Source organism: Ahaetulla prasina, chromosome 3 (assembly GCF_028640845.1).
Source record: "Ahaetulla prasina isolate Xishuangbanna chromosome 3, ASM2864084v1, whole genome shotgun sequence".
NCBI classification, from domain to species: Eukaryota; Metazoa; Chordata; class Lepidosauria; order Squamata; family Colubridae; genus Ahaetulla; species Ahaetulla prasina.
The window spans coordinates 2,855,163-2,868,962 of NC_080541.1; the positions used below are offsets into that span (position 1 = coordinate 2,855,163).

General features: G+C 50.3%; 1 protein-coding gene across 7 annotated transcripts in view; it reads right to left on the minus strand.

Moving 5' to 3' along the window:
- Positions 1 to 1,868, minus strand: part of EEF1D (eukaryotic translation elongation factor 1 delta) — a 41,234-nt gene extending 39,366 nt beyond the window's left edge. For 4 of the 7 annotated variants that reach the window (XM_058176335.1, XM_058176333.1, XM_058176332.1 and 1 more), the window contains exon 1: positions 1,729 to 1,868. The gene's annotated coding sequence lies outside the window, so the exon portion shown is untranslated. Of the gene's footprint in view, positions 1 to 1,680 lie in introns of all 7 variants that reach the window. The other 3 variants (XM_058176334.1, XM_058176331.1, XM_058176336.1) reach the window with 2 other exon arrangements.
- Between the last annotated feature and the right edge of the window lie 11,932 nt (positions 1,869 to 13,800).

Consider the following 13,800-nt stretch of genomic DNA (forward strand, 5'->3'; position numbering starts at 1 on the left):
AAACAGGAAACAGCAATACAATAAATACTTACTTATTTAAGAGCTATTTGTTAAACCATTTGTTCTTTTCTCACACTGTCAATGCAGATACAAAATAACAGAGTTGGAAGGGACCTTGGAGATCTTCTAGTCCAGCCCCCTGCTCAAGCAGAAGACCTTCTACCATTCCAGACAGGTGGCTGTCCAATCTCTTCTTAAAACCCTCTAGTGATGGAGCACCTACAACCTCTGGTGGCAAGCTGTTCCACTGGTTAATCGTCCTCACTGTCAGCAAGTTTCTCCTTAATTCCAGGTTGCTTCTCTCCTTGATTAGTTTCCATCCGTTGCTTCTCCTCCTGCCTTTTGGTGCTTTGGAGAATAGGTTGCCCCCCTCTTCTTTGGGGCAGCCCCTAAAATACTGGAATACTGCTATCAGGTGGCTCAGTGGCTAAAACGCTGAGCTTGTCCATCAGAAAGGTCTGCAGTTCGGAGGTTCGAATCCCTAGCACAGGTCTCCTGTGTGAGCAGGGGGTTGGACTAGATGACCTCCAAGGTCCCCTTCCAACTCTGTTACTGTTCCTATAGTCCTTCTTTTCTCTAGACTAGCCAAACCCAATTCCTGCAACCTTTGTTCTTCACGGGTTCTAGTCTCCAGGCCTTGAATCGGCTTCGTTCAACGAAGTTCACCCATCCTAAAAACGCAGGATGGGTGGAACTTTTAAGGACTCCCAATTCCCAGAATTCCGCCTTCCGTTGGAAGCCCAGCATCTTCAAAGAATAGAATAGAATAGAATAGAATTTATTGGCCAAGTGCGATTGGACACACAAGGAATTTGTCTTGGTGCAGATGCTCTCAGTGTACACAGAATAGAATAGAATAGAATAGAATAGAATAGAATAGAATAGAATAGAATAGAATAGAATAGAATAGAATAGAATAGAATAGAATAGAATAGAATAGAATTTTTATTGGCCAAGTGTGATTGGACACACAAGGAATTTGTCTTGGTGCATATGCTCTCAGTGTACATAAAAGAAAAGATACCTTCATCAAGGTACAACATTTACAACACAATTGATGGTCAATATATCAATATAAATCATAAGGATTGCCAGCAACAAAGTTACAGTCATGCAGTCATAAGTGGAAAGAGATTGGTGATCTATGAAACGATTAATAGTAGTGCAGATTCAGTAAATAGTCTGACAGTGTTGAGGGAATTATTTGTTTAGCAAAAAAAAGCTGCCAAGCTTGGGAAATGCTGACTTGATGCACAAAAAAGAAGCCCTCCATTGGGACTTACTTGCAAGCCCTCCCCCCCCCCGCCCCAAACACACACAGACCCCTTTGCAATACACCTGAAAGGGCCGCAAGCCCGGGCGGATCTCCAGCCCTGACTCCTTAACCACAACCCCGCAAGGTAGACCCACGAAAGGATGGAGAATAAAGAACTAAAGACCGGATGGGGGTGGGGGGGCAGCTTCGATACCCCGCGCCATCCCTCTGCCCCCCCAACACACTTCCATCCCCCCCACCCTCACCCCAGGCGCGCGCAGGAGCCTCCGCCCACTGGGATGGCGTTGTGGCGCCCGCGGGCGCCCGGTTGGGGATGGCCGAGACCCTTCGGGTCAAGCCCGACCGGACGCCGCCTCGAATTTTTCCGGGAGCCACGGAAGGGAATCCCGGCGCGGCCGACCTACCGACCGATCGATCGACGGGCTCCGGGCGAAAGAAGGGGCTGTACTCACGCAGCGCCGCCGGGATGACAACGAGGCAACCGGCCTGAGGGAGATGCTCACTCCGCCTCACGCTCCGGCGGAAAGAAGGCAGCCGCGCGCCGCGCAGGGGGTTATGGGAGCGGCGCCTCTCCGGGCGAGTTCACTCTCTGTAGAATCGAGGGGGGGGAGAGAAAGAGAGCGGGGGCGATACCAACAGGTGGCGGAAGGGGAGAATCCGCGACGACGACGACAAAATCGGGTGTATACATACTGCTTCGTCAGTGCGATGAGAGGTGAAGCTTTTCCTTCTGCTTCCTTTTTTCTTCCTTCTTCTCTTTCTTGCTCCCTCCCCCCGACAAAGGTGGAATGGGCCAGTTTGTTGCGCGGACGAGGCCACGATGGTGGACGGGGGTGCGTTTAAAGCGGAGAGAATTTGTTTTCCCCCCTAGAAAATGTTTTCTTATCTTGGTTTTACGCGTTGTCGCCACACATGGGAAGAAAATGGTTTCTCACAGGGAGTAATCCTGATGGATTTCGTGGGGGGAGGAAAAATCCACTACTTTCTCTCCCTCCCCCCCATTTGCTAGATTGAAATAGTCCTAAAGCGCATGGAGGAAACCAATGCAACGCCGGTGAAGGGGAGGAAAATGAGTGGAATGGTCCACTATGGCAAAAGGAGAAATAGCGGGGGGAAGAGTTCATCCCTTCCCATCAGTAGAACTGAGAATAACCTGAGTTAATTCTGGGTCTGGATGGGAGGAGAGACGGGCACCTTTTGCAGAGGTGCCAACATCTGGATACCTCCAACCAGTGATGGGATTCAAAAAAATTTAACAACCGGTTCTGTGGGCGTGGCTTATTTTGGGCTTGGTGGTCATGTGACTCGGTGGGCAAGCCTAGCTGCTCATGTGACCAGGTGGCCATGGCTATGGGTATAGGAAACTACTCAGAGGGTTAAAAAAAAAGTCATTTCGGACCGGTCCTCGCACTTATGACCATTCTCACATTTATGCCCATTGCAGCATTATTATTATTTTTTTTAGGGCAAAATTGTTTATTTTTTTTTCCCATAATAATTCCCACAATTTGACCAGTGTACAATACAATCACTTATACAATCGATCCTATACTCAAATTATGCTCAATCCGGGCTACTTGACCGCCACTCCCTCCCTTAATCCTTTCTACCCTTCTCATCCTTCTTCGACTTTCCCCACCATCCTTCTCCTCGCTTTCCTACTTCCCCTCCTCTTCGCCACTTCTCACTACCATCCTTTCTAACCCTCTATCTTCTCCTTCTTCTCCTCCTATCCTTTCTTCTCCCTCCCTTCTTTCCTACCTACCTACCTACTTTCTTCCTTCTTTACTCCTCTTTCCTTACCCTTTCCCTTCAGGAGTGGTTACCGAGCAGCCCCGACTTTACACCATTCCAACTTGTTTAATTCTACCATTATTCCTGTACAATGGCAATCAATCAATTTATAATGTTCCCCTCCCCCCCATTTCCCCCCTCCTCCCCCCACCGGAGACTTCCCAGAACAGAATACAGGGTATTGTAACTAGCAAACATAATCTAAAATATAACATAAAACATATTCCATTTCACACCATTAAACCATCACACTATCAATTCCCTTCTTTCTTAAACTCTAATGTGGTGGGCAAGCCTAGCTGCTCATGTGACCGGGTGGCCATGGCTATGGGTATAGGAAACTACTCAGAGGGTTAAAAAAAAAAGTCATTTCGGACCGGTCCTCGCACTTATGACCATTCTCACATTTATGCCCATTGCAGCATTTTTAATAACCATGCCACTCATTTCACAACTGCTTCTCTTCACCACGGTTACAAGACAGGGCACAAAATGTAAAATGTGAGGACGGTTGTAGGTGTGAGGACCGGTCAAAAGTGTGAGGACCGGTCAAAAGTGTGAGGACAGGTCAAAAATAACTTTTTCAGCCCTCCAAGTAGTCTCTATGCACAAAATGCTGCAACAGGCATAAATGATGACCAGTCATAAGTGTGAGGCCTGGTCAAAAGTGCGAGAACCTGTCAGAAATCATTTTTTTCAGCCGTCTGGGTAGTCCCTATGCACATCCGGCTAGCGGATTCCTGAGTTTTGGGGCCATTTGCTCCCTGTAAGCCAAGTTTATTTTATACACTTGGAACACCAACAACTTCTAGAGGCAAGCTGTTCCACTGGTTAATTGTCCTGACTGTTAGGAAATTCCAGGTCGCCTCTCTCCTTGATGAGTTTCCATCCGTTGCTTCTTTTTCCTGCCCTCAGGTGCTTTGGAGAATAGGTGGACCCCCACTTCTTTGTGGCAGCCCTTCGAATTTTGGAAGATTGCTATCATGTCTCCCCTTCTTTTTTCTAGACTGGCCATACCCATACCCAAATCCTGAAACTGTTGTTCATGTTTGTCTCCAGACAGGGTTGGACTATAGATCAGGGCTCTGCAAATTTGGCTCTTTTAAGACTTGTGGACTTCAACTCCCAGAGCCTTTGCTGGCTGAGGAACTCTGGGAGTTGAAGTCCACAAGTCTTAAAGGGACCAAGATTGGAGACCCCTGGACTAGAAGACCTCCAATCTTGGTCACTTCCAGCTCTGTTATTCTGTTAAGTGATTGCATGACCCTGGCACATTGCGACCATCATAAATAGGAGCCAATTGCCAAGCGTCCGAATTTTGATCACGTAACCGTGGGGATCCCCCAACAGTTGTAACTGTCCCAAAATGGGCATGAGTCGCTTTTTTCAGTGTGATTGGAACTTCAAACGGTCACTAAGCAAACTGTTGTAAGTCGAGAACTACCTGTACTGGCCCCATGCCATAGAGACCGTTTTGAATTATAGGGGTTAGGTGATGTTGGGAGAAATATCCATCGGGTTCAGTTCTAAGCTGGGACACTAGAAACACGGAAGCTGATTGGAGTTTGTATCTTCTCTTGGGCTCTGCACTGGCGCTTCCTGTTCCTGTGCAAGAATATGCGTTCTATTGGCTGTTGTCAGACTCCTATGGTGCCATGTAGGGGTCATGTTTGTCTGAGCTACGTTTGGTTGAAGTTTGGGTTGATGCAATGAAGGGACTTGTTGGGCAATTCCTATTATGGCTGAGGGCTAATCCTACCTTTGTTCAGACCTTGCTGCAGGGAATTTGCTTATGAATAGAGCTATCTATCTCTTTATCTCCTGTGCTGACATCTGCTGTGGGCTATTAAGGAGGCTCCTCTCCAAGAGCACGTTTCTCCATTACTCACCCAGGGAAATATAATATTCTGCCTTTTTAGTATTTCTCAAAACATTTCATTCTTCGAAGAGAGGGGTGGGTGCTAACTTTCTACAGGGAGAACACGATGAGATAAGAATCAGGGTTTCTTGGGCTCAAAGAGAGCTTTTCTATCAACAAACCGCCATTGTTTGTTGAGGAGTATGGGAGGTATGCCAAAAAAACCCAAAAAACTGAAATATTAAAATGGGCAAGAGATGGTGGATAGAAAGGAAATGTTTTTTGTCCCCTCCCCCTTCTTTCTTTAATATAATGAGAGCCTGATTAAAAGACTAGAAGTAGAAATAAAGATACTCATATTATAAAAGTAATAAACAGATGGAAGATTAGAGGTTGAAAGATGGATCTAATATGTATGTTTAAACAATATGGTAGTAGCTGTCAGGATGGAGTAAGGGGATTAGGTTTTAATACAATATGTGTACTATACTAGGATTAGTAAGGATGGCCTGATTAAATAGAATAAATGAAAGAATTAAATGGAAAGATTAGAGGTTGAAAGATAGTATTATTATGCATGCTTAAACAATGTTGTAATCGGCATTAGAATGATACATTGAAATATTGAATAATTAAATAATGAAGGTTTATATCTTAATGCAAATAGGAGTATTAATAGTACTTGGTACTCCGAGGGGCTGAGGGAAATGAAGCGCCAGAAAAGACGCCTAGAGAGTATCTGGAGGGCCAGCCGCTCCGAATCTGACCGGACACTAGTTAGGTCTCAAATTCGGACCTATCTAGTGGCGATGAGGCTGGCAAAACGGGAGTATTTTTCCAACCTCATTGCATCAGCAGATAACCGCCCAGCCGCCCTGTTTAGGGTGACCCGCTCGCTCCTCCATCAGGGAGCGGTAGAGGATCCCTTAAAGGGTCGAGCTGAGGAATTTGGACAATATCTGTTTGATAAAATCGCTCAGATTCGGGAAGGGTTGGACACAGACTGGGTGGATCCGGACGGGGTGGGCGAGGCAGGTCTTGATGTTATTATCTGGGATGAGTTTGATCCTGTGGTCCCTGAGGACATGGACAGGTTAATGGGGAGATTGAATGCGACCACATGTTTATTGGACCCGTGTCCCTCCTGGTTGGTATTGGCCACCCGGGAGGTGACACAAGGCTGGCTCCAGAAAATCGTGAACGCTTCTTTGTTGGAGGGTGTTTTCCCTGCCGCCTTGAAAGAGGCGGTGGTGAGGCCCCTCCTCAAGAAGCCTTCCCTTGACCCAGCTAGTTTAGCAAATTATCGTCCGGTCTCCAACCTTCGCTTTTTGGCAAAGGTTGTCGAGAGTGTGGTTGCACGACAGTTGCCCCAGTACCTGGATGAAACTGTCTATCTTGATCCATTCCAGTCCGGTTTCCGGCCTGGTCACAGCACGGAAACAGCCTTGGTCGCGCTGGTTGATGATCTCTTGAGGGCCCGGGACAGAGGTTGTTCCTCTGTCTTGGTCCTATTAGATCTCTCAGCGGCTTTTGATACCATCAATCATAGTATCCTGCTGCGCCGACTCGAGGGACTTGGAGTGAGGGGCACTGTTCATCGGTGGTTCTCCTCCTACCGCTCCGACCGGTCGCAGACGGTGTTGACGGGGGGACAGAGATCGACCCCAAGGCGCCTCTTATGTGGGGTGCCGCAAGGGTCGGTTCTCTCGCCTCTTCTGTTCAACATCTATATGAAGCCGCTGGGTGAGATCATCCGTGGTCTTGGGATGAGTTGTCATCTATACGCTGATGATACTCAGCTCTATATTTCCACCCCTAACCACCCCAACGAGGCTGTTGAAGTGATGTCCCAGTGCCTGGAGGCCGTACGGGTCTGGATGGGGAGGAACAGACTCAGACTCAATCCCACCAAGACCAAGTGGCTGTGGATGCCGGCAGCCCGGTACAGTCAGCTAATTCCATCACTGACCATTGGGGGCGAACTATTGGCCCCCACGGAAAGGGCTCGTAATCTGGGCGTCCTCCTGGATGTACGGCTGTCTTTAGATCATATGATAGCCGTCACCAGGGGAGCCTTTCATCAGGTTCGCCTGATATGCCAGTTACGCCCCTTTCTGGATCGGGCTTCCTTATGCACGGTCGCTCATGCCCTTGTTACATCCTGCCTGGACTACTGTAATGTTCTCTACATGGGGCTCCCCTTGAAGTGTACCCGGAGACTCCAACTGGTCCAGAATGCGGCTGCGCGGGTGATAGAGGGAGTACCTTTTGGCTCCCATGTAACACCCCTCCTGCGTAATCTTCACTGGCTCCCAGTGGTCTCCCGGGTTCACTTTAAGGTACTTGTCATCACCTTTAAAACGCTCCATGGCCTAGGGCCGGGATATTTACGGGACCGCCTACTGCCACCATTAGCCTCTCACCGACCAGTGCGCTCTCACAGAGAGGGCCTCCTCCGGATACCGTCAGCTAAACAATGTCGGCTGGCAACCTCTAGGGGGAGGGCCTTCTCTGTGGGGGCCCCTACCCTCTGGAACGAGCTCCCTCTGGGGCTTCGTCAACTCCCCAATCTCAAGTCCTTCCGCCGTGAGCTGAAGACGTTGCTGTTTCGAAGAGCAGGACTAGCTTGAATGTAGTTTTAAATTGGGATTTTTAAAAAAGGGGTTTAAATGAGGTTTTAAATTTGTATTTAAAGTTAGAGCATCAATTGAATTTAACTATCTATTCTTTTAGCTGTTTTTTATCTATTATATGTTTTCTGTTGTTTTTTGACTGTGAACCGCCCTGAGTCCTTCGGGAGATGGGCGGTATACAAATATAATAAATAATAATAATAAGCTGGTGGCTTTTTTGGCCGCATTTTCTATCACCATTAACAGCTTGGCGAGAGTGAACTTCCTAAATTCTTAACATCTTACAACGTGTCTTGACCGGGTCATCTGAAGGATTGTGATGCCTATACCGGTTAGGGATGGACCCCTTTTCTGCCATTTATTATTTCTTCTCCATGAGATACTCGCCTATTGACCTCCTTCGACTGCGAGGTTCCCCCGCCTCGCAGGAATGGCCCTCCAAGTTATCGAGGGCCTACCTCAACGAAGGGTTTTGGGACCCAGAGAGGTGGCATGCTGCTAAGAAGAATGTATGGGGTTTTTTAAATAGATTTTTAAACAAGGGTTTTTGAAGGGGGGGGGAGGGACAAGACGGGTGGGGGGGAGAACCCGTCGGGGAGGGATCCAGCCCCGGTGCCAGTTCGCGGCACTACTACATCTGGTCTGAAGGCAGGGGGGGAGGGGTTTGTTCCAGGACTAGAGGGTGGTTCAATTTGTACGGTAAGTGGGAGAGGCAGATATGGCGGAGGGGGGGGCGTATCGAGTGTGGGGAGCACGTGCTCGATGTCTGAAAGCGATCACGTGCTCCGGCCCCTTAGTCCCTACCCGTTCCTCGGGCGGCCGTGATCCTCAGAGCCTGGATCTTCGGTTGATGTTATGTAATGCCCGGTCCGTGGCAAATAAAGCCCCCTTGATTTGCGATCTTATTCAGGGGGAGTCCGCGGACCTTATGGGCATTACGGAGACCTGGTTGGGGCCAGAGGGGGGGTTCCCCTCGTTGAACTGTGCCCCCCAGGTTTCCGAGCATTCCATCAGCCGAGGGCCCAGGGTAGGGGTGGAGGGGTGGCGGTTGTCATTAAGGAAGATCTAGAGCCGAGGGAGGCCACTGTTCCTCAGATTGCCGGCTGTGAATCCCTCTATGTGAGGTGGGGCCATAGGAATCAGTTGGGCTTGTTGATCACGTACCTGGCTCCTTGCTGCGTGACCACAGCCCTGCCCGAGCTGCTGGAGTTATTTGCCACTGTGGCAGTTGAGACCCCCAGACTTATAGTTATGGGGGATTTCAACTTGCCATCAGCTGGCTTATCATCGACTGCAGCTCGGGAGTTCCAGGCTTCCATGACGGCCTTGGGCCTGATTCGAGTAAATGATGGCCCCCACGCACATGGGGGGAGGCACGCTGGATCTGATTTATATCTCTGGTCAGTGGTTAAATGATCTGATACTAGACGATTTAGTAACAGAACCAATGTCATGGTCCGATCATTTTCTCCTTCGCCTAGACCTCCGAACCGTCACCCACCATCGCAGGGAGACGGAACCTACACGTTGGTTCCGTCCCAGGCGCCTGATGGACCCTGAGAGGTTCCTGACGGAGCTTGGGCCATTTCCTGAGGATCTGGCCCACGGCACGACTGAGGAACTAGTTGCGGCCTGGGAACAGACCGCGGCTGGGGCCTTGGACCGTGTCGTGCCTTTGCGGCCTCTGACCCGGCGCAGATCTCGTCCGGCCCTTGGTTCTCCGAGGGGCTGAGAGAGATGAAACGCCGGAGAAGACGCCTAGAGAGCACTTGGAGGTCCAGTCGTTCGAAGCTGATCGGACACTAGTTAGGTCCTATTCTTTTAGCTGTTTTTTATCTATTATATGTTTTCTGTTGTTTTTTGACTGTGAACCGCCCTGAGTCCTTCGGGAGATGGGCGGTATACAAATATAATAAATAATAATAATAATAAGCTGGTGGCTTTTTTGGCCGCATTTTCTATCACCATTAACAGCTTGGCGAGAGTGAACTTCCTAAATTCTTAACATCTTACAGCGTGTCTTGACCGGGTCATCTGAAGGATTGTGATGCCTATACCGGTTAGGGATGGACCCCTTTTCTGCCATTTATTATTTCTTCTCCATGAGATACTCGCCTATTGACCTCCTTCGACTGCGAGGTTCCCCCGCCTCGCAGGAATGGCCCTCCAAGTTATCGAGGGCCTACCTCAACGAAGGGTTTTGGGACCCAGAGAGGTGGCATGCTGCTAAGAAGAATGTATGGGGTTTTTTAAATAGATTTTAAACAAGGGTTTTTAAAGGGGAGGGACAAGACGGGTGGGGGGGAGAACCCGTCGGGGAGGGATCCAGCCCCGGTGCCAGTTCGCAGCACTACTACATCTGGTCTGAAGGCAGGGGGGGAGGGGTTTGTTCCAGGACTAGAGGGTGGTTCAATTTGTACGGTAAGTGGGAGAGGCAGATATGGCGGAGGGGGGGGCCGTATCGAGTCTGGGGAGCACGTGCTCGATGTCTGAAAGCGATCACGTGCTCCGGCCCCTTAGTCCCTACCCGTTCCTCGGGCGGCCGTGATCCTCAGAGCCTGGATCTTCGGTTGATGTTATGTAATGCCCGGTCCGTGGCAAATAAAGCCCCCTTGATTTGCGATCTTATTCAGGGGGAGTCCGCGGACCTTATGGGCATTACGGAGACCTGGTTGGGGCCAGAGGGGGGGTTCCCCTCGTTGAACTGTGCCCCCCAGGTTTCCGAGCATTCCATCAGCCGAGGGCCCAGGGTAGGGGTGGAGGGGTGGCGGTTGTCATTAAGGAAGATCTAGAGCCGAGGGAGGCCACTGTTCCTCAGATTGCCGGCTGTGAATCCCTCTATGTGAGGTGGGGCCATAGGAATCAGTTGGGCTTGTTGATCACGTACCTGGCTCCTTGCTGCGTGACCACAGCCCTGCCCGAGCTGCTGGAGTTATTTGCCACTGTGGCAGTTGAGACCCCCAGACTTATAGTTATGGGGGATTTCAACTTGCCATCAGCTGGCTTATCATCGACTGCAGCTCGGGAGTTCCAGGCTTCCATGACGGCCTTGGACCTGATTCGAGTAAATGATGGCCCTACGCACATGGGGGGGGGCACGCTGGATCTGATTTATATCTCTGGTCAGTGGTTAAATGATCTGATACTAGACGATTTAGTAACAGAACCAATGTCATGGTCCGATCATTTTCCTTCGCCTAGACCTCCGAACCGCCACCCACCATCGCAGGGAGACGGAACCTACACGTTGGTTCCGTCCCAGGCGCCTGATGGACCCTGAGAGGTTCCTGACGGAGCTTGGGCCATTCCCTGAGGATCTGGCCCACGGCACGACTGAGGAACTAGTTGCGGCCTGGGAACAGGCCGCGGCTGGGGCCTTGGACCGTGTCGTGCCTTTGCGGCCTCTGACCCGGCGCAGATCTCGTCCGGCCCCTTGGTTCTCCGAGGGGCTGAGAGAGATGAAACGCCGGAGAAGACGCCTAGAGAGCACTTGGAGGTCCAGTCGTTCCGAAGCTGATCGGACACTAGTTAGGTCCTATTCTAGGACCTACCTAGTGGCAATGAGGGAGGCGAGGCGTTCTTACGCCTCCACCCTCATTGCGTCGGCAGATAACCGCCCGGCCGCCCTGTTTCGGGTGACCCGCTCCCTCCTTCATCAGGAGGTGCGGGATGACCCTTTACAGGGACGTGCCGAGGAGTTTAGTGGTTATCTATACGACAAAATCGCTCAGCTCCGGGATGGTCTGGACCGAAATTGGGATGATCCAAGCGAGGGAGAGGAGGCACGTCTTGTTGAGTCTGTTTGGGATGAATTTGACCCTGTGGCTCCCGAGGACGTGGACAGGTTGTTGGGGAGGCTCCGCGCCACTACATGTTTACTGGATCCGTGTCTTTCCTGGCTGGTGCTGGCCACTCAGGAGGTGACACGAGGCTGGCTCCAGAGGATTATAAATGCTTCTTTGTTGGAAGGAGTTTTCCCTGCCGCCTTGAAAGAGGCGGTGGTGAGACCCCTCCTTAAGAAGCCCTCTTTGGACCCGGCTATTTTGGGAAATTATCGGCCAGTCTCCAACCTTTGCTTTGTTGCGAAGGTTGTAGAGAGTGCTGTGGCACGTCAGCTACCCCAATACCTGGAAGAATCCGTCTATCTAGACCCGTTCCAGTCCGGCTTCCGACCCGGTTACAGCACGGAGACAGCTTTGGTCGCATTGGTGGATGATCTCTGGAGGGCCAGGGACAGGGGTTATTCCTCTGCCCTGGTCCTATTAGACCTCTCAGCGGCTTTTGATACCATCGACCATGGTATCTTGCTGCGCCGGCTGGGGGGATTGGGATTGGGAGGCACCGTTTATCGGTGGTTCTCCTCCTATCTCTCCGACTGGTCGCAGACGGTGTTGACAGGGGGGCTGAGGTCGACCGCGAGGGCCCTCACTTGTGGGGTGCCGCAGGGGTCGATTCTCTCGCCCCTTCTGTTCAACATCTACATGAAGCCGTTGGGTGAGATCATCAGTGGCTTTGGGGTGAAGTACCATCAGTACGCTGATGACACTCAGCTGTACTTCTCCACCCCAGGTCACCCCAATGAAGTTGTCGAAGTGCTGTCCCGGTGTTTGGAAGCCGTACGGGTCTGGATGGGGAGAAACAGGCTCAAGCTCAATCCCTCCAAGACGGAGTGGCTGTGGATGCCGGCATCTCGATTCAGTCAGCTGCAGCTGCAGCTGACTGTTGGAGGCGAGTTATTGGCCCCAAAGGATAGGGTGCACAACTTAGGTGTCCTCCTGGATGAGCGGCTGTCGTTTGAAGACCATTTGACGGCCGTCTCCAGGGGGGCCTTCCACCAGGTCCGCCTGGTTCGGCAGTTGCGCCCCTTCCTTGATCGGGATGCCTTGTGCACAGTCACTCACGCACTCGTTACCTCTCGCTTGGATTATTGTAATGCTCTCTACATGCTCTCTCAAGGCTCCCCTTGAGGTGCACTCGAAGGCTTCAGCTAGTCCAGAATGCAGCTGCGCGGGTGATAGAGGGAGTGTCGCGTACCTCCCATGTAACACCCCTCCTGCGCAGACTGCACTGGCTACCTGTGGCTTTTCGGGTGCACTTTAAGGTTTTGGTTATGACCTTTAAAGCGCTCCATGGCTTAGGGCCTGGGTACTTACGGGACCGCCTACTGTTACCATATGCCTCCCACCGACCCGTACGCTCTCACAGAGAGGGACTTCTCAGGGTGCCGTCCGCCAAGCAGTGTCGGCTGGCGGCCCCCAGGGGAAGGTCCTTCTCTGTGGGGGCTCCCACACTCTGGAACGAACTTCCCCCGGGTTTACGCCAAATACCTGACCTTCGGACCTTTCTCCACGAACTGAAGACACATCTTTTTATTCACGCAGGGCTGGCTTAAATTTTATGGATTTTATAGTTTTTATTATTAATTTTAAACGGGGTTTTAGTTTCTATATATTTTAAATTTTTAGGCAAATTATAATAAGTTTTTTACTCTTGCATTTTATAGAATATTGTCTTGTCTGTTTTTTATTTGCCTGTACACCGCCCTGAGTCCTTCGGGAGAAGGGCGGTATAAAAATCAAATAAATGAAATGAAATGAAATGAATAATAATAATAGGTAAAGGTAAAGGTTCCCCTCGCACATACATGCTAGTCGTTGCCGACTCTAGGGGGCGGTGCTCATCTCCGTTTCAAAGCCGAAGAGCCAGCGCTGTCCGAAGACATCTCCGTGGTCATGTGGCTGGCATGACTCAACACCAAAGGCGCACGGAACGCTGTTCCCTTCCCACCAAAAGTGGTCCCTATTTTTTCTACTTGCATTTTTACGTGCTTTCGAAACTGCTAGGTTGGCAGAAGCTGGGACAAGTAACGGGAGCTCACCCCGTTACACGGCAGCACTAGGGATTCGAACCGCTGAGCTGCCGACCTTTCGATCGACAAGCTCAACGTCCTAGCCCCTGAGCCACCGTGTCCCAGGAGTATTAATACAAGGAATATATAAGCTTAATCAATGTAACCAACATTATTGCTATTGCTATTGCTATTTGTCTCAAAACGAATAATACCCAGATGCCACACTGTTCATGTATTGATGTTGACGTATATATAAAAATAAAATAAAGAACGTATAACCAAAAAAAACCCCAAACCTCCATTGTAGCTACCTCCAGCTGCAAAACAGCTCTACCCTTCACAGGGCCGAGGAAAGAAGACCAAGCAGAGAGAGATAGAAAGAAACAAA